This window comes from Amblyomma americanum, chromosome 3 (assembly GCF_052857255.1).
Source record: "Amblyomma americanum isolate KBUSLIRL-KWMA chromosome 3, ASM5285725v1, whole genome shotgun sequence".
NCBI lineage: Eukaryota > Metazoa > Arthropoda > Arachnida > Ixodida > Ixodidae > Amblyomma > Amblyomma americanum.
Window position 1 is genome coordinate 109,585,269 of NC_135499.1, and position 20,280 is coordinate 109,605,548.

General features: G+C 46.9%; 1 pseudogene; it reads left to right on the forward strand.

The window, feature by feature from the left end:
- The first annotated feature begins 215 nt into the window (after positions 1-215).
- On the forward strand, positions 216-4,649 carry LOC144123981 (uncharacterized; annotated as a pseudogene).
- Positions 4,650-20,280: the final 15,631 nt, after the last annotated feature.

Genomic DNA, 20,280 nt, shown 5'->3' on the forward strand with positions numbered 1-20,280 from the left:
AGTACGAGTTCATCCTACCAAGTTTGCCTACAGGTAGCATAGTTTTTAATACAGTTTTTCTTCACGCTGACGTCCGTGCACGACCGTACCGCGTCGAAGATTTCCGTGACGCGTTGGCTCACCTCAAGTTGCTCCCTGACGTAACCGCCTTCGGGGCGTATCGGATGAGTCACGTCTGGGCGGTGACTTTCGAAAGTGCTCACGCTGTTAAGAAGATGCTCGCCGCTGGTGAAATGCAAGTGAAGGAACGTCGGTGTTTGATAATTGACCCAGCAAACCAAGATGTTCGAATGAAGATTCACTGGTTGCTTCCCCGAGTGCCAGATGAAGACGTGCGAGCGGCCTCTGTGCCGTACGGAAAAGTAACTAAGGCCAAGGCTGAGGGTTGGCGGGTACAAGGCGTCACCGATAAAGGGTCGACAACGCGCCAGGTGTCTCTTTCGCTGAAAGCGGGAGTCAAGCTGGACCATTTGCCGCATCAGGTGAGCATCGTTGGTGAATCGGCCCTGGTTGTGGTACCGGGCAGGGCCCCCCTCTGCTTGCGCTGCCGTGGCAAGGGTCATGTTCGGCGTGATTGCAAAATTCCGCGGTGTGGTGCGTGCCGTCAGTTCGGGCATGAGGAGAGTGAGTGTGCGCGAACGTAAGCCAGCGTGACCGGGCGCTCTTCTAACGAAGCAGCGTCCGAGCTGATGATGAATGAGCTTGACGCCGAAGAAGCAGCGACGGGAAAGGGAGGCAACGTTTTGGAGACACTGGTGCCCCATTCAAACAGTTCGAATAGGGGAGCGGGAGGCTTGAGCCTGCTTCCAGTGTCCCGCAAGACGGAGTGCCTGATGAGAAGGCTGCAGTGTTGGAAGACGCCGCCGCCCGTCCTAACAAGGCTTCGGAGAACGCTGAAAGTCAGCAGTAGGAAATGGTGGTCTCCGTGGCTGCAAGTAGCAGTCAGGCTGGAAAGCGACCTAGAGAAAAGAATTCCGATGCACCGCATACTCCTGAAGAAGGCGCTGAAGAACCTCAGGGCGAAAGCTGCTGGAGTGAGGCGTCCGTCTTTCAAGCCGCGGCCTACCGTTCCGCCCGACCTCCGTAGTTCGGTCGACCGCGTGCAGCGGCAGCATCGACGGACAACAGGCAGCGTCGCCTTTCAAGTTTCCTAGTCAGCGCAACTATGGACTATTGTGAGTTCAGCGACGTTGCTGCACGTAGCTTCCTTGTTCACAAAGTCAACAATAGGCAGTACAATTTGCTTTAAAAAGAAAAGATGGAGGGGAAAAAAGATGCAGCATTACGTATAGCAACGCTTAACGTAAGAGGGCTAGCTGCAAAGCGGCGGCAGTATCAATTAAATCGCCTTCTACTAGGAAATTACATCGACATTGCGGCTATACAAGAGACAAAAGTAGAATGTGAAGAGCAAACCGACAACACGTTGTTACCTTTTCGATCCCGCTATGACATCTGTGTGAGTCTTGCCGTTGGCACTTCTGGGAGTGTTTTGCTTTTGATGCGAAACTCAATTGGCATTGTTGTAGAGTGTGTAAAAGTAGACGCAAGTGGCCGTCTTATGGTTTGCATTTTTTTCTTTGCTCAGATGAAATGGCGAGTGATCTGTATACATGCTCCTAACAAGAAACAAGAGCGCAGAGTTTTCTTTGAGGAAATTGTGCCCCATGTCAGTGCAGAGCGAAATTTTGTTTTACTCGGTTACTTTAATTGTGTTTGTATGCCTGAAGATAGGGCAAGGAGGCAACCTGTGCGCGACCGCAGCGCTCTTTACTTGAACACGCTGATCACAGAGCAAAAGCTCTAAGATGTAGGTTTGCTGCTATCGAATTCTAGTCTGCCACAGTACACTCATTTCCAGCGCGATTCTAACGCTAGACTTGATAGAGCTTACAGATCCGTCGCCCTCGTGCCACTGTGTACACATTACATGGTGAAACACGTATCATTCAGTGACCATAGCTTGATTATATTTACATTAGGTACAAAACAAAGGAATTCGCGCTTTAACTTAGGAAGATGAATAACAAACTGCTCGAAGACGGGACCTTCGTTAGTAAGACACAAGATAGCATACGAGAAGTACTGACAAGTGGGGCTAATAGTTTTGTTTGCGCGTGGGAGTGTTTCAAAGAAAACATTAAGATGAGCGCAATCGAACACAGTACTGCGAAACAACACAAAAGAAAACAGGCTGAGAAGCAATTACAACGCCAGCTGAATTTGTTACTCAGTCAAGAATGTGCGCAGCCTCGACTGCGCAGTAAAGAAACCAGAGAAGTTAGTACGCAGCTGGAAGTGCTAGACGATGATAAGTACAAGGGAGCAGTTATACAGGCACGGGCAGAAAAGCTTTGGGTTAGTGAAATGCCAACGAAGCGGGCTCTTGCGGATGAAAAGAGCTACGCAGCGAAAAATTATATCCCAGAGATAAGGCTCGAAAATGCAGTCACGCGAGACAATGAAATGATTAAAAGAGCCTTTGTCGAACACTACAGCGAATTTTTTGGGTGCAGCAAAAAACTGGCAGAGTGTTTCGAAAGCACGGTTTTAGCGCTTATGCCAAAACTCAACGAAGAATGGAAATCATTTATAGAAGCTCCAATTACTATCCAAGAAATTGAAAAAGCCATAGATAATCTTAGTCCGGGCAAGACGCCTGGTCCAGACGGTTTGAGCGCAGCTTTCTATGAGCGGTTTCGAGAAGTGGCAGAGGCATTACACGCTGTTTTAATGGAGGCGTACGAAAAGAAAGCTGCCACCGTCTTTCCGGCGAGCGTATATAGTACTAATTCCTAAGAGTAATGATCGCGAGAAGCAGCAATATGTTTCGTCTTTCAGACCTAAAACGTTAAGGAATGGGGATTATAAAATCTATATGAAGGTGCTAGCAAGGAGATTGCAAACTGTCATTAAAGATGTTGTGGGACCACACCAGACTTGTGGCATCAGAGGAAGGTCAATAACCACTAACATTCACATTATGAGGCGAATTTCAGTGTTGTGACGTTTTCTCAATGCGCGCAGCTGTGTTACAGGCTGATCTTGAAAAACCTTTCGATCGCGTCCATCACGACACACTTTACAACATATTGGAATATGTAAACTTGGGCTCAGTGATTTCGGATGGTGTGAGAATGGCATACAAGGGGTGTTTCGCCAATATTGTAGTCACCAAAGAACTCACCGATAGTATCGAAATCCATTCCTCTGTCAGGAAAGTGTGCGCCTTATCCCCCTTGCTATTTGCCGTCTATCTGGAGCCGTTTTGCTTGAAAGTACTGTACAATGAAAGGGTTAGAGGCTTCCAGTCATTGTCAACAGAAGTGAAGGTGCTTTCGTATTCTGATGATATTGCTATTATTTGCAAGGACAAAGAAAGTGTCAAGGAGGCCCTGAATGATGCCACAGCATACTGAATATGTAGCTGCAGTGTTATAAACTGGAACAAATGCCTGGATTTCTGGCAGCGGGAGTGGGAAGACACTCCTTCCTTATTTCAAAATGTTCAGTGGTCAGACTTACCTACAAAGTATCTGGGCGTGCCAATTCAGCACTACAAGGACACTACACAGTATTGGCGAGAAGAAATTTAGCATGTCCGTTCGAAAACAACTAAATTGGGGGGCATGGATTTTTTCATTTTTGCTCGCGCAACAGTGTGTAACCTTTTCCTTGTCGCGAAAGTATAGTACGTGCTGCAGGCGATGTTCATGACAAGAATGTATGTTAAGAAGCTGCACAGAGTGTTAGCTGTGTATGTGTGGGGATCAACATAGGAGCGCACGAGCTGGACAAACTTGTTTCGCTCAGTGCAGAAGGGTGGTTTGGGTCTTGTACACTTGTTTTTAAGGCAAGTTGTCTCGAGATTCATTTTCCTGCAAGGCCAAAACGATCCCTTTTTGAGGGCAGTGATGCAAGTGCGGCTGCAAAACTTTTTACCCGAATTTCTGGTTTGTACGCAATGGTTTCATCGTCGAGGTGTGCAGGGGTATTTGCGTGAAGTGGTTGGAGCGTTTCAAATATCGAAAGTGCGATTCTCGATGCAGTACCTCAGTGGCGTAAAACGTAGGCGGCTCTATGCGGACCTGTCAGATTTGATGTTACCAGTGCCAATTTATCGCTTACTAAATGGTGATGGTCAGGGTGGTGATGTTCTTAAAAGTGTGAAGAAAATCGCCGTGCGGCCATCGATGAAAACTTTCTTTTTCCACTTACATAGTGGCAAACTGCCCGTGAAGCCATGGTTGGAAGAGAAGGGTATATATGTCCCATTGGGCACAAACTGTTTAATATGCCGCAAGCCAGAAACTGTAGATTATATATTCTTGGATTGCTGGGATGCAGTCCTTCTTTGGGACATCCTGCAAAGGACGCTAAGGAAAGACCTTCCAATAACGCCGTATGACATCCGTTTTTTGCCAGTTTATAACGAAGACGGTGCACCGTATGATTTGTTCATGCCGTTGGTACGCCATGGTGTATAGAAGACACGAATGGGTGTCCATCATGCAGATGAAAATGTGCGACCCGCTAGAGAGTACTTTGTTGATAGTATTGCTTACCTGAGAGATGTGTATAAGGAAAAAGTTGACTAACCAGAATGGTACACTCTGCTGAATGAACTTGTTGCCCTGAAACGGTATTAACCTACGAGTGCTGTCTTTGTTCAGATAGCACCTTTTAATGTGTTGTATTTGTTTTTCGTGCCTAGTCGGCAATAAGAAAAAAAAGCAGAGTTGCGCAATGGAAGCATGCTGGGCCCGTAACCCAGAGGCCCATGGATCGAAACCAAGCTCTGCTGCTGTTTTTTCTTCTATTCTTTTTTTTTCAAGAGTAAGATTCAATCTGTACTACAAATTGCATTTTAATATAGGCTACGTTGCTGTGCAGCGCAATCAGCAGAGTGGCGCAGTCGGATTCTGCTTCCGGCCGCGCTAGCGAACGGACGCGTTATCATTAGCTCCGTTGGAGTGGTGTCAGCGGCATAGCAGGGCCGCGGAAACAGGTTTTTTGCTCAAGATTCCCAGGATTATCAAGTTGTGCTGCTGCAATTTCCAAGAGGTGCGTCCCTTCTGAATACCGTCTTTCTTCACGGTGATTTGAAAGCCAGGCCTTTCGTGTTGAAGACTTTCGCGACAGGTTGGTTCGCCTGGGGATGCTCCCCGAAGTGCTAGCTCTGGGGGCGTTTAAAATGAACCACGTGTGGGCCGTCACCTTCAGTAGCCCAGAAGCGACGAAGAAAATTCTGGAAGTTGGCGAAGTGAAAGTTAAGGACAAACGATGCCTTGTAATAGACCCGACCAACCAGGATATGCGGTTGAAGCTGTATTGGGTGCTGCATAACGCTCCAGACGAAGATATTCGTTCTGCGCTGGCCCCGTACGGGAAAGTGACGGACCTGTCTCGGGAATGCTGGCGCGTTCAAGGCACTGCTGTCAAGGGCTCTTCTACCCGCACAGTCGGCCTTAAACTGAAGCCCGGACTGACTATCGAGGATGTGGCACATCAAGTACGTATTGCCGGAAGTACTGCCTTACTGGTCGTACCAGGTCGCCCGCCGTTATGCCTAAGGTGTAAAAGTCGAGGCCGCATTAGGCGAGAGTGCAATGTGCCGCACTGCACCATGTGCAAGCGCTATGGCCATGATGAGAGAAAGTGTACTCGAACCTACGCCAATATAACAGGACTCGGCACAAGCAATGAAGTCCAGGCTGAGCACCTCATGGATCAGGCCGACGCAGAAGATGCAGCTGGTGGTGCGACTGAAATGCAAGCTCAAGACGCCATTAGCCCGCTTCCTCCTGCGGATGAAGAGGCACACAGCGCACCAACAGAGGAGGGTAAGCCGGGTAGCGCTACAACATCAGCCGACGACTAGCCCGAAAAGATGACTAACGCCTCTCACACTGCGACCGCTACGCAACAGGCAAATGAAGACGTTGTGATGTCGAGCGTCGGAGCCACCACAGCGAATCGACTTCACGACGATAGCGGCAACGAGACGCACGACACGAGCAGAGAAGTCGGCGGGGAGCCGCCTGTGAAAACTACGCCCACCCGAAGATCAACATTGAAGCCGGCCCCCATAATTCCGCCCGAGCGGAAGCCGTCGGCGCTGCCGCCGACGTGACCCGACGCCAAGTGAGTGTGTCGAACCCGCCGGCGAGCGACAATGGCTAAGGTAGAGACACTTTATTGCAGTGACATAAGAAGCGCCGCCTCAAACAGCCGAAGGGCGCAAGCGACTGTCCAGGTTGTTGGAAATGCTACATTGATAATAGATTCCTATAGTGAAGGTCATACTGTGCGGTTCGGGTGCTTCTTTAAGAAAAAATGGCAGTCAACCTACAAACAAGTTTACACGTGGGCACGCTCAACGTGCGCGGCTTGTCTAATCGTAAGAAACAGTACCAACTTTGCCGGCTTTTTATAGAACATGACTTAGATTTAATTGCCGTTCAAGAAACGAAAGCTGAAAGTGAAGAGGCAACGAACCGCATGGTGGAGCCTTTCAGAGTGCGGTGTAATGTGTGCATTTTTCACGCTATTGGCACAGCGGGTGGGTGTGCTTTATTTGTTAAAAATTCCCTTGAAGTGTTCATAGAGAGTGTTTACGCTAGTGACAGTGGCCGCCTCATTGTGTGTGACTTTGTTCTACATGCAAATATGTTCCGAGCTATTTGTTTATATGCTCCCAATAGTGCAAGTGAACGAAGAATGTTTTTTGAAAGTGTTGATCGACATCTAAACAGTGATGAAAGGGTCATTGTCATGTTTTGGGATTTTAATTGTATGTGCAGATCAGATGATCGAGCGAGACAGGCACCGGTTCGAGACGCGAGCTCAGTGTTTCTGAGCGAGTGTGTAGAAGACAGAGCACTAGCAGATGTGGGTTACTTTGTCTAATCCAACGTCGCATTACTTTACCCATCAGCAGCGAGGCAGCCTCGCCAGATTAGACTGAATTTACGTTTCGGCAACACTGGTGCCGGCGTGTACCAATTATGATGTTTAAAATGTTTCCTTTAGTGATCACAGTTTGGTCACTCTGACGTTGGGTCCGAAAAAACCACCTAAATTCAATTGGTATCTGTGGAAGTTCAATATTCAGATTCTTGATGATGATTATTTTATACAGAAAATGCAAGACAAAATGAACGACGCACTTGCATGCAAGACGCAAAGCTAAACTGATGCGTGGGAACTATTCAAACAAGTGAAAATAACTGCCATATAAAGAGCCAGCGTACGGAGCAAGATAAGAGGGAAAAAGAAAATGAACTGAAAAAAGTTTGACTGCTATTCGAACGAAGAAGCTTCGTCAGCGGGTCGGTTCGATAAAGGAATAAAAGAAGTGAAGAGCGAACTTGAGGTAATCGATGTAGAAAGATACCGAGGATCAGCAATACGGGCGCGTGCTGAAAGATTGTACATGAGGGAAGCCCCTACTCGACGATCCATGTCAGACGAAAGGAGCTATGCTGCACGCAACGAAATAAGAGTGATAACGTTCAGATACACAGTTGTGCGAGACAGCGAATCGATTAAGTGCGCTTTCGTAGATTATTACTGCGAACGGTTTGGCCGGGAACCAGAACTCGTAGAAGGATATGAAACAGAGTTCTTAAAGCTAATTCCAAAGCTAGAAGAAGTGAAAGAAAGCTTAGAGGCGCCAATTACCATAACAGAAATAGAAAGTGTTATTGATGACTTAAGCACCGGAAAAGCACCAGGACCGGACGGGTTCGGTTCGGAATTTTATAAAGCTTTTAAAGATAAGGTGGCAATGGTCCTGCATTGTGTGATAGAGGAAGCATAGAACACAAAATAATTGCCTCCGTCTTTTGGACATAGGCATGTGGTGCTTATTACCAAATCTGATGACCCTTTTGCACTGTTGTCGGTGCGTGCGTACCGACCGATAACGCTGGCTAACACAGGTTATAAGTTTTTTGCGAAAGTATTAGGTAAAAGACTGCAACGGGTAGTACAACAGCTAGTGGGACCGCACCAAACATGTGGCATTAGAGGACGTTCTATCCGAATGAACATACACGTGACTAGAATTGTTCTAGAGTGCTGTGATTCGTACTGTGAAAAGGTAGCAATGGTTCAGTTGGATTAAGAAAAAGCTTTAGATAAAGTCGTCCACAAAGTCCCTTTTAGTGTCTTGAAACACATCAACATCGTCAAGATACTTTTCGAGGGGATAGAGCTTTGTTACGCTAATAATTTTACCAGAATTATAATAAATAAGACAACCACTTCAATGCAAGTGAAATCGTCTGTTAGGCAAGGGTGTCCCTTGTCACCTTTATTATTTGCTTTGTTGCTCGAGCCATTTTGTTTAAGCATTATAAAGAACAAGGCTATTACCGGTTTTATGTTTTGTTCAAGCGAAGTTAAGCGTTTGTCATACGCGGATGGCATTGTGATTTTCTTCGCGGACAAGCCCAGTGTCACCAACGCAGCAAAAGTGACAACCAAGTTCTGCAATATGACTGGAAGTAGTATCAATTGGATCAAATCAGTCGGTATCTGGCACGGTGAATGGGGCCTCATGCCAGCTGTGTTTAAAAATATGCAATGGTCGCTCTCGCCAACGAAGTATCTCGGAGTGCCTCTGCAGCACTATAAAGACAGCGCAGAATACTGGAAGCACTAAGCGGAACACATCAAGGAAAAAACAGCGAAGTTCGGAGGGCGGGACCTCTCTATATTTGCGAGATCAACTGTCTGCAATCTATTTTTTGCAGCAAAGATTTGGTATGCTATGCAAGTCATGTTGTGGTTTAAGGGGCGCTACGCTCACCCTCTCCAGCAAACCTTTCAACTCAGAGATGATGTCTGCTGGTGACAACCCGATGGGCAAAAATGTCAAGCCCAGGTAGCGCCAGGTTGTGTCAACCTCCGCCACAGGTATGTCGTCTCCTCCAATGGTGAATCGTCTTGAGGTATCCACTTTGGTGATTTTCCTCTTAGCATCAGGAAGGTACGGTACTGTTAGGCTCTTTGCGGGGTTGATGGTCAATCCTCTGAGAGCCAGGTAGGCGTACAAGGAATCAAGTTGTTCCTGCAGGCCCTCCGGGGTCGATGCCATTATTAACATATCGTCCGCGAATGCCATGGAATTTACTGTCAATGGGCCACTCTTGAATCCGACCTCCGGAGGGCAAACCACCAGCCAACCATCTAACACCAAGTTTAAGAACATGGGGGATAACGGGTCACCCTGCCGAACCCCTCTGGTTGGCTTGACATACTGCGAAGACCCCTGAAAGGTCAGGGCTGTTTCGGCGCCTTCGTAGAATTCACGGACATATCGTAGGAACGGCTCGTCCAGTGATTTTCTCTGAAGCCCCTCCAGAATGGCTGCCGTCGTTACTCGGTCAAATGCTTTCGCTATGTCCAGTGTTGCCATATACGGTGGTTCATAGCTGCGCCTCGCCTCGTGTATTACACCAGCCAAAAGGTGCACGTTCTCAGCGCATCCATCAACTGGCATGAAGGCGCATTGCTTGAGATCAAGAGGAATTGCATTCACCAATCTCGTCGCCAACACCTTATGAAACAGACGAAGCAATATGGGGGCTACACTTATTGGGTGGGAATCCCCTGGCTCACTCGCATCTACTTTTTTGGGGATAAAGATGGTTCGAGCCCCTTTCAGGCATACCGGCAGCCTCCCCACCAACATCAACAATGTCAGAACAACTATAAGCACGGGAACCGGCACGCCCCGAAGTTCTCGAGCAGTAACACCATCCGGTCCCGGGGCCGAGTCCAGTTGAGGCAATGCCGCCTTGAGTTCACCGGTTGTAACGGGTTGAAAAATGGAAACTTCAGCCCCATCCTTCCCTACAGATCCGAGTTGGGAGGCCGGTGGCTCGGACTCCATGACTCTCTTCCACGTACGCAGAAAGTCCGGTACATCTTTCACAATCGACTGCTTCGGGCCATCAAGAATTTCCCTGGCACATCTGGATTGACATTTCTTAAAATGCTCCTGAGTCTTCGCGTATTCATCCTGGCGTCTCTTTCTTCTACTCATGCTCTTCCTTTATTTAAGAGCGTACGTTGTTGTGCTAGTCGGTCAATCATGGTAAATACAAGGGGGGGGGGGATACTGCGCACAAAAAGACAAGGACAAGAAGATAACACAACAGGCGCAGACTCGCGACTAACTTTATTGACAACACGACACTCCTTTAATAGTTTCAAACTGTCACATCACACATTTGTGGAAACCAAAAACTTGTCTTCATTCTGATACAGTTTGATAGAAGGGTCACTTACGTAATCTGTATCCTTCTGTTTGATACAAAACGCCTCCACCAACTCGCGCGCCACCTGGTCCCGGCTCCTCCTCAAAACTTTTGTATCTGTCAGCAAAGGCAGGCAAGGGTTATTGCGCGTAGCATCCGGGCATGCGCCACAATGCAGGGGTAAATTCGACCCTGTCCCTGATTTCATGGAACGCTGGTGTTCCCTTAAGCGCTCATTCAGACATCGGCCTGTCTGACCGATGTATACCCTGCCACAGGTGAGGGGAATCTGGTATACGACACCCGTCTGGCACCTGACAAAACGAGTGGCATGACGCTTCTCGCAGTCCGCTTTTCTCTTCCCTCCGGACATGACCTGAGGGCACAATGGGGCCAACTTGCATGGGGCGGTAAAAACCACCGGCACGCCGTAGCGTTTCGCCACGTTCTTCAAGTTGTGGGAAATTCTGTGAATATACGGTAGAACCACTGGCCTCATTTCCTTAGAACGGCCACTATCCCGGCATGTCCTATCTTTCAGTTTGCGCAGAAGCTTCTCTGCCATTGCAACAATGATTGAAGCAGGAAAACCAGCCTTCATCATCCTAATAACCTGAATATTGAGGCTCTCGTGCACCAGGTGAGCGCAAGACTTAGACAAGGCGCCCTGCAAGCAATACGTTCCGATAGCCCGTTTAACAGTCTTGGAATGTGCTGACCTGAAAGGCAACAGGTCTTTCCGTGCACGTGGTAAGTACATCCAGCAAACGTGATCTGGTGTTAAAGTCAGGTTAATATCTAAAAACTGTAGCTTGTCATGTTCCGGTAACTCGTGAGTAAAGGTCAGACCCTTCCCATGTCGTCTGAACATCGACAAAATTTCTTCCACAATCACAGTGTGCGTCGCGCCAGGTCGATCTTTAAGAAACACTAAATAGTCATCAACGTACCTAAATATTTTCAGAGTTGTCTCATCGACAAAATAGCGCACCAGATCACTGTCAATGCTGGACAAGATGATGTCAGCCAGTACAGGTGCCACACAGGAACCAATGCAAATTCCTTTGCGCTGAACAAGGACCTGGTCGTTAAAAGATACAAAGGTAGAACCAAGATAAAACTCAAGTAAAGACATAAAATTGTTCAGCGTTATACCGCAGGCATTCTGAAAAGCTATTACACCCCTATCTTCAATACAATACCTGATGGAGCAAAACAGAGCATCGTGGGGTATTGAAAATAACAGGTTTTCAACGTCAATTGAAAAGGCGTCGCCTACAGGTGGAGCATCCTGTAGGTAGGCGACTATATCATCCGAGTTCCTAGTCAAGAATGGGTCTTCCACTACCACCAATTTCAAACACTTTTGAATAAACACACTTACTTCACGCTGCCAAGTACCTTTTTCACTTACTATGCACCTAAACGGCTTGTCAACCTTATGTGTTTTAACAGTGAAAAACAGTTTGTCGTCGGGGCTGGCTTCCCGTTCTAGCTGGTGGTCCATCCCGGAAGAAGTACTCCCGAACATAGTTGTTCAATGGTACAAGGACATTTTCATTATCCAGAAACAATTTCGCGATTGTCCAAAGGGTGTCTGCCCCAAAAGTCCTCGACACAGCTTATTTACAAATGCTCGTAATGCCTCCAAGTTCAAATCCCGGTCGGACTGAGAAGGTACAAAGTCACCCGAAGAATTTTGTGTCGTGTTCATTGTATCGTTAGCTCCGGCCGGCTCGGCTATCGGATCGAGATCTCTGGCCAGGAGCTCTTTCACTAAACTCTTGTAAGCGTCTTGGCGCCTGTGTGATTTCCGGCTGTCAAATGTACGACCCCTGAACATGGCATGTAATCGTTCATTCATGTTTTAAACGTGAACACCATCTTGTTTGGCCTGCCTCAGGATTTGGGCTTCCCGGAGCGCAAGGCGGTAGTTCTCTTCTGGTAACCATTGCGGCTTAGTTTTGGAAACCACAATCTCCGCGTTGTATGCCACAAGGTGCGCCTCTTCCGGTGAAGGCTCAGGCCCACTCGAGTGGTGAATGTCCTATTACAGTCAATGCAGGTGTTGTGTGAGATCTCGGAGGATGAATCATCCGAGTCTGAGGTGAGCAACTCATTCCTTAATCTCCCAAGCGGGTCCTGCCTAGCAGTAGACGGGCCTGGACAGTTCCTAGCCACACTAGTGGGTTCACTCTCATCCCGTTCAACATCGCTCCTACACGCACTGCGCCTAGGGCAAGATGCATCATGTTCATCACTAAGCCTACGCTTCCCGCGCCTAGCGCCAGAAGCATCTAGTGAAACGACGTTTCGGTCAAGTTTCGCAGTCACCACATCGCCAACACTACATACAGATTTTTGTTCAATGTCCGTATCATCACTAGAACGAATAATCACCCTGCGCCCCACTCTGGGCCGCGTATGCACATCACTGTCGCATGAGTGAAACTCGGAATCCGACCCAGAAGCCGGAGACACAACAGATCCGGACGCCGCCGGAGAAACACGATCCGATGAAACACGAGGACGGGACCTGATGGCCTGCACATCACCCCTCAAGGAGCTCCTATGCGAAACAGAGAAATCTGAACGCTCGGCGGAAGTATCCAATCCTTCCCGATCAAGAGGGGGTTTGTCCGATCGACGATCCCCACTCTTGGCGTCCGATGCAGTGTCCAGACCCGACAACACGTCTGCCGGGGCGGGAGAAAAAACAAAAACCGCGTCTGCCTGAGCGGCAGGCGCGGCAACCGCGTCTACCGGGGCGGTGCCCCGGCAAAACGCCTGGGGAAACCCCCCCCCCCCCCCCCGCAACGCCCTGCAGGTCTTGCTCAGCAGCCTGCGGGGCAAAGCCCGCCCGGCTGCGAGACGACGATACAGGCAAAACAACACACGACTCACCAGGGTGGGAAGCACTCCAAATCACGGCAGGCAGAGATCCGTGGATCTAAACCACGCTCTGCTATTGTTTTTTTCTTCTATCCTTTTTTTAAACAGTAAGATTCAATCTGTACTGCAATTTTGTGGCGCCTGAGCAAAGTACACTGGTACCGCTATGATGACTATGGATATGATGACTATGATGACTATGGATAAGTCCATTCGCGTGGCAACTTTAAATGTCCGAGGGCTTGCCTCAAGGAGGAAGCAGAGTCAACTGTACCGCCTGTTAAGCGACTTTGACCTTGGCATTCTAGCAGTGCAGGAGACGAAAGTCGAGGGCGACGTGGAAACCGGGGGCATGGTTCAGCAATTCGTAGCGCGATACTGTGCTTTTGTGAGCCATTCCGTGGGATATTCTTGAGGCTGCGCATTGTTGGTCCGACATAGTCAGGAGCTAAAATAGAAGCCGTTACGTCATGCACGTCAGGAAGGTTTATTGTATGTGATTTCTTGTTATCATCCTTGGAGTGGCGTGTAATCTTTGTATGCACTGACTGTTGCTGGGGAAAGGTGCAGGTTTTTTGAACAGCTAAAACAGTATACCCAAAGTAATAGGTTGGTCATTCTTATTGGTGATTTCAACTGCGTTCATTCAGCCCGGGACAAAACAAGCGCCCGACCGTACAAGGATGCCAGCACCACTACCCTAAATGAAATAATAGGGAACTGTAGTTTGGCGGATGTGGCTGAATGCCTTGGTGGTGGAAGAAATACACAGTACACCCGTTTTCAGGCTTCGAGCCACGCTCGTTTGGAAAGAGCATACGAAAGCCTTGATTTGGTACCCTTTTGCAAGGAGTACCGAGTGAGCGCTGTTTCATTTACTGATCACTGCTTAGTCAGTTTTCTAGTAGCAAGAACGAAAGAAAGGAAAAGAAGCTTCGAGTGGCAGTTATGGAAATTGAATTCAAAATTACTGGATGATGAAATTTTTATGGCAGACGAGACGACGCAAGTTGATGCTATGAATTATATGGGAAATACGACGTGCAGAGAAAAATGGGAGAACTTCAAGCAGACAGTTAAAATCAAAGCATTGGAGCGGCCGAGTGCTATACGCAGACAAAAGGGGGCAGATGAAAAAGCGATGCGCAGAAACTTGGAAAAATTGATCAGTGAAGAGTGTAGTAGACCCGGCATGTTCAGGGACGATATTCGCGCACTAAAGTATAAAATAGAACAGTTCGATATCGAAAGACACCACGGTGCTCTGGTTTTAGCGAGAGCGGAAAAGCTGATAGCGGGGAAAGTTCCGTCAAAAAGAGAGTTGGGCTCAGAAAAGTGGCACGCGCGGCGCAATCAGATAGTGGAAATTGAAGTTGGTGGAAAAGTTAGTGACGCAGAAGAAGATATTGAGCGCGCTTTCTTCGAGCACTACAGTGGGTTATTTGCGAACTGCTCAGTTGACATTGATCGTTTCAAGAAGGACTTCTTTTTGTTGATGCCCAGCCTAGACGACAGTACGAAGGAAATATTGGATGCAGCTATCTCAGTAGAGGAGGTGAAAAACGCTATTGAAAGCTTGCAGCCGGGAAAGTCTCCGGGCCCAGATAGTCTGACCTCAACCTTTTATAAACGTCTAAAAGGAATAATTTCATCAGTTTTAGCTGCTGTCTATAATGAGGCATTCGATCTTAATGTACTGTCGCCGTCCTTCATATCCTCCCACACTGTTCTTATACCGAAATCAGAAGACCCCTCTGTATTGCGCAGAGTAACCTCTTACCGTCCAATTTGCCTCACAAATGGAAACTATAAGATAATGATGAAAATTTTGGCTAAGCGATTGCAGACAGTCATTACTGACCTGGTGGGGCCGCATCAAACGTGCGGTATTAAAGGCCGATCTATTGTCTCAAATATACGTGTAGCCCGTAGTATCCTTAAATGCTGCGACCCAATGGGCACACAAGTAACAATGATCCAAATTGATCTGGAGAAAGCGTTCGTTAGGGTGCCTCATGAAATTCTTCTTTGCATTCTAGATCATGTGAATGTGGGTAGAATTATTCGAGGCGGGGTCGCCATGTCGTCCCAGGATTGCTCGACAAGTCTAATTGTCAACAAGGTGGTGGGTTCACGCATTCCAGTCAAACGCTCGGTGCGCCAGGGTTGCCCACTTTCGCCACTGTTTTGTTTTTATATAGAGTCATTTTGTTTGAGCGCGATAGAGAGCGATTGTATGCGCGGTTTTAAACTACATCAGTTAGAAGTGCGACTGTTGGCTTATGCGGATTATATAGCCGTGTTTTTTAATGATTACGACAGTGTAACACAGGCTGTTAAATGCGTTAAAAGTTTTTGTGCGGCCAGTGGCAGCGCGGTAAACTGGAGTAAGTGCCTGGGATTCTAGCACGGGGATTGGCTGGAGGCCCCAGACACTTTTGCCAACATGAGTTTTACTACGACTCCTGTTAAATACTTGGGAGTTCCTCTTGAGTGTTACAAAGACAGCGAAGCCTACTGGAGGAATGAAGTGGATAAAATGAGGGAAAGAGTGAATAATAGGAATGGATGGAATCGGTCATTGTTCTCGAGAGCCACAATTTGCAACATATTTTTAGTGAGCAAACTTTGGTATGTCCTTCAAGTCTTGCATTGCTCCAGGGTTCATATCTAAAAATTTCATCTGGTGTTGGCAGTGTTCGTGTGGGCATCTTCTTGGGAAAGATCAAGCCGCACCAATTTATTTCTACGAGTTCGAAATGGAGGATTCAGTTTGTCACATTTGTTTTTGAGACAGGTTGTCAATCGGTTTTTATTTCTTCGGGACGTTAAGCACCCGTTTCTACACACTGTCTGCCAACTTCGCCTGGGGAAGCACTTGCCTAATAGGATTGTCTCTGCTAGCAGTATGCCCGGTGGAGTGCATGGTTTTCCACGCGAAGTTGTGGTTTCATGTAGGTTTTTTACGGCGCGGTTTTCACTCGAATACCTGAGTGAAGTCAACCGGAAAAAACTGTATAAAGACCTTTGTAGTGTGGTTCTTCCCGTTCCTCTATATCGGCCCCTTAACAGGGAAGGTATAAGTAACAAGGTACTAAATCGTGTTAAGGCAATGTTAGTCCCGTCTGGTGTTAAGACTTTCTTTTTTAAATTACACACTGGAACTCTGACTGTCAAACCGTGGATGGCTGAAAAAGGTTTTTTCGTTCCCTGGGGCACTCACTGTATAATATGCAGAAAGGAGGAGACAATTGAGCATGTGTTCCTTGAATGCTGGGATGCTGTGTTCCTTTGGGATGTGCTTCAGCGCACAATAAAAAAAGAATTTCCGCTTGCTGGGTATTGAATTCGCTACTTGCCAATTGAAAGTGATGACGGTACCCCATTTGATTTGATCATGCAAATTGCCCTACACAGCATTACTACAGAATGGTAGTAAGGCACACCGATCTCGATGCAAGACCGGCACGTCAATATTTTAAAGAAAGCAAGCAATTATGTTCATGAGAAAAAGATGCTGCAAAGTGGTCCAGCGTGGCTATCACGTGTTGAGTTATTATTGGCGATGAAGGAATTTTAGCATGAGCGTGACCGGACAAGCTGGGAGGCCGTTGTTTTAACAAAGATGCTGATTGTGTTTTAGTGCTTATGTATGAATATGTGTTTTCTTTTCATGTGGGTCAAAATACCGGCAATAAAGAAAAAAAAGAAGCAGAGTGGCGCAGTGGAAGCCTGCTGGGCCCATAACCCAGAGGTCCGTGGATCGAAACCAAGCTCTGCTATTGTTTTTTTTCTTCTATCCTTTTTTTAAACAGTAAGATTCAATCTGTGCTGCAATTTTGTGGCGCCTGAGCAAAGTAGCCTGGTACCGCTTTTCAATCCCAAGCTGCGAGATGTCAAAACGGGCACAATGTTTAGTGCAAGTTGGCGCTTCTATATATGTACACGCTACGGCGGTTTTCCTTATATGCCGGACAACGCTGCTGCTCTGGCGTGGAAAACATATTGCCGTACTTCTCTTGCGTCTGGTAAGTGCGATGGTAAATGAATTACTGGTTAGCAGCACCAGTTCCATCTTCTTTTTTAGATCGTCTGTGGTTAAAATGACCGTCCAAACATTTTTCTTTTAACTGTTACTGTTCACTCCCTCTGTTTCCATTCGTAGCAGAAGGCAACCAAGGGATCTTCATGTGCAGAATAGTGTGCAGTCAATTCGCCGCTATATATACCATGCCGATGCTACTCCATTGTGCTGACACTGGTGGAGATGAACTTGTCACAATACCGAAATGCATATGTACAAACAAGATAGTGTTTGTGCGAAAATACGGCTAAACACGCTTACTCGCGAGTTTACTCACAACAGTGCAGCCTGAATTACCTTAGGTAAGCATATCGACTGTACATTTTTAGACTTCCGGAAGACATTTGATTGCATTCCACATGCACCTCTTTTGCTCAAAATGTCCCTCCTAATGCCGGCTGAACAAATAGCATGGATTGAATCATACCTGTCCAAAAAGAAAACAGTGCGTGGTTAGGGATCATGAGAGCTAATCAAGCGTGTCTGTGCAATATGGTGACCCACGGGACTCCGTTGTGGGCCCTCTTTTTTTTTTATTTATATAAATAAACCTGCTGATCATACCATCAGCCATGCAGTAATGTATGCTGATGATTGCTGATTTACAGTGAGGTCACTAGTGCGGCTGACCACCAACATTTACAGAGTGACATGAAATTTGTTTTATTTTGGTTTCGCTCCTGGAAGATGTCTCTTGATTTTTTGAGATGAATTCTGATGAGTTTCACAGCAAAAAAGGGCCAATGCTTATCGTTTGTGTCATGGTTGCAACTTGCCTATCAGTCGCAACAGAATACAAATATATAGTGGTTGCTTTTTTCTGCAAACATGTTTTGTAATGTCTTTAATGTCTTGTAATGCTCATGCTCGGGTGCATTGCATGACGTTGAACGCTAGCCGAGTTTTAAACTTCCTCAGGCGAAATGTCAAGCAGGCATCGGTTAATATAAAGGAAACAATATATTTGTAGAATGTACGCACCATCCTCGCATGCGCAAGCAGTGCTTGGTATTCGTCATCTGAACCAAAGAAAGCAAACCTTGAACGCATAGAGGCGCGTGCTGCTCACTTTTTGTCAGCGGACTCTGACTTTAAAAAAAGATCTAAAGATATTTCTAAGAACTTGCAGTGGCCGCTGCTCGAAACAAGAACAAAATACCTGCGCTTATCGCTATTTTAATATTTTAACTCCAGATCATGCATCGATAAAGACAGATATTTAAAAAAAGCCAACATATGTATCTGCGCACTCAGACCACACCTGAGAAGGGCGCGAAATTGCTTGCACGATTAAAATATTCAAGTACTGCAGCTTCTTCCCGAAGAAAACACAGGAGCGTTGTGATCCTCCAGAAGAGACTGTCTCGAGAACCCCTTCATCTTCTGTCTAAGATCTTAAAAATATGCCGTTTGTATTAGTTTGACAAGTTTCCGTGCTACAGTGTGATTTAAAGATATCAACATCATGTTTAATACTTGCATACGTCGTTTTATTTGTTTTTATTCTTCGTCCTTCGGAACTGAAATGATATTGCCATTTGTGCTCTCATATTGTTTCTTTCCCCCACTGCTACAGTACTGCCCGTAATGACGTTGTATGTGGGTGAATGAATAAATAAATAAATAAATAAATAAATAAAAAAATACGTGTGAATCACACCGTATAAAAACAGCACTGCGAAATAAACACAGCTGCAACCAACGGACGCACAGAGAAATTGTTTCTACATTTGCCCTCGTCTGTTCGCGCGGCAGGTATAGGATGTGAGCTGCAGAAAATAAGATTTCTGTGCCTGGAAAAGTAGCCTTCTTAGATGCAGAAATTTAATAATTATGTTCATTGCACAGGCCTACGTAGTCTTGTGACACAATAGGGTTGACTGATCTAACATTTTGTACCAGCACCCGTTGAATTCTAGATTGTGCATTCTGAAGATCCCCAAGCCGCACATGGGCTGTGAAAGACGCCGTACAGCAGGGCTCAGGATTAATATAAACCCCTGACTTTCCTCACCATTCGCTGACATCGCACAGCATGCGACCGTTGGTGTATTTTGAATTCATCGATGCCAGCATGTGAGCGCCAAAGACAGAGCCACCGCCGCGAGTACCCTACGTTGGGCGAGTGATCGCCTTAGCGAATCTATGCTATAATGCGCAGTACATGTCATGTCCTAGAAAATTTTGGCGTGTTAGCGATATGTAGAGAGGAGAAATACTAAAAAGTATGTCCAGGAGCCTCATCACAGCGAATTTAAACGGGGGTAGAACGTTCTTAGAACGCTGGAGTTAGATAGGGATAGCGCAGGTCTAAATAATTATGAGCATCTATCTTTTAGGAGGCTGTTTATTTACGCTCATTCGAGACACGAGTGCGCATGCGAACCAACGCGTGCAATATTGGCGGAAGGATCAGTCATATCAGACTTCACGGCTGCTGTCAAGCGCGCATTTTTTAATAGCTCCGGGTCGCTGTCGACTCGGATGTTTCTGTCGCCAACGTATCCGTTGTCGCTTCCGTGATTGACTCTAGTGTGTCTGGTTCTGTCGGCGACGTGTCCTTGGTCGGCCCTGCAATAGTCTCTGTGGTCGCTTTAGCAGTCGACTCTGTTTCTGGTTCAGTCAGAGAGGTGTCCTTGGTCGAACTCGTGTCAGACGTGCCTAGTGGGCCTCCCGTTGTCGACAATGCTATTTCTGGTTCTCTCACTGATGAGCCCGTGGGTGCGTCCGCTGTCGACACTGCTGTTTCCGCCACGAACGGGCCCTTGGGTGCAACGAATGAAGTGACGCGGTGATCGGTAGAGCAAAGCGACATTTGCAAATATCTTGCAACACAATGTCTAGAGTGCCGTCCGACTGCCTTCACCACCGTAGATCGCCGCGCTTCCCGCAAACCGTCGGTGCCAAATCAAAATCTATACGGCACGGTGCCAGTGTAAGAAAACCATGCTCAACTTTCTTGTCCTCCTAAATAATAAACCCTGGGCAAGGGAATTTCTAAACTGAATCTTTGGTGATCGTTGACCTGTACTGAGT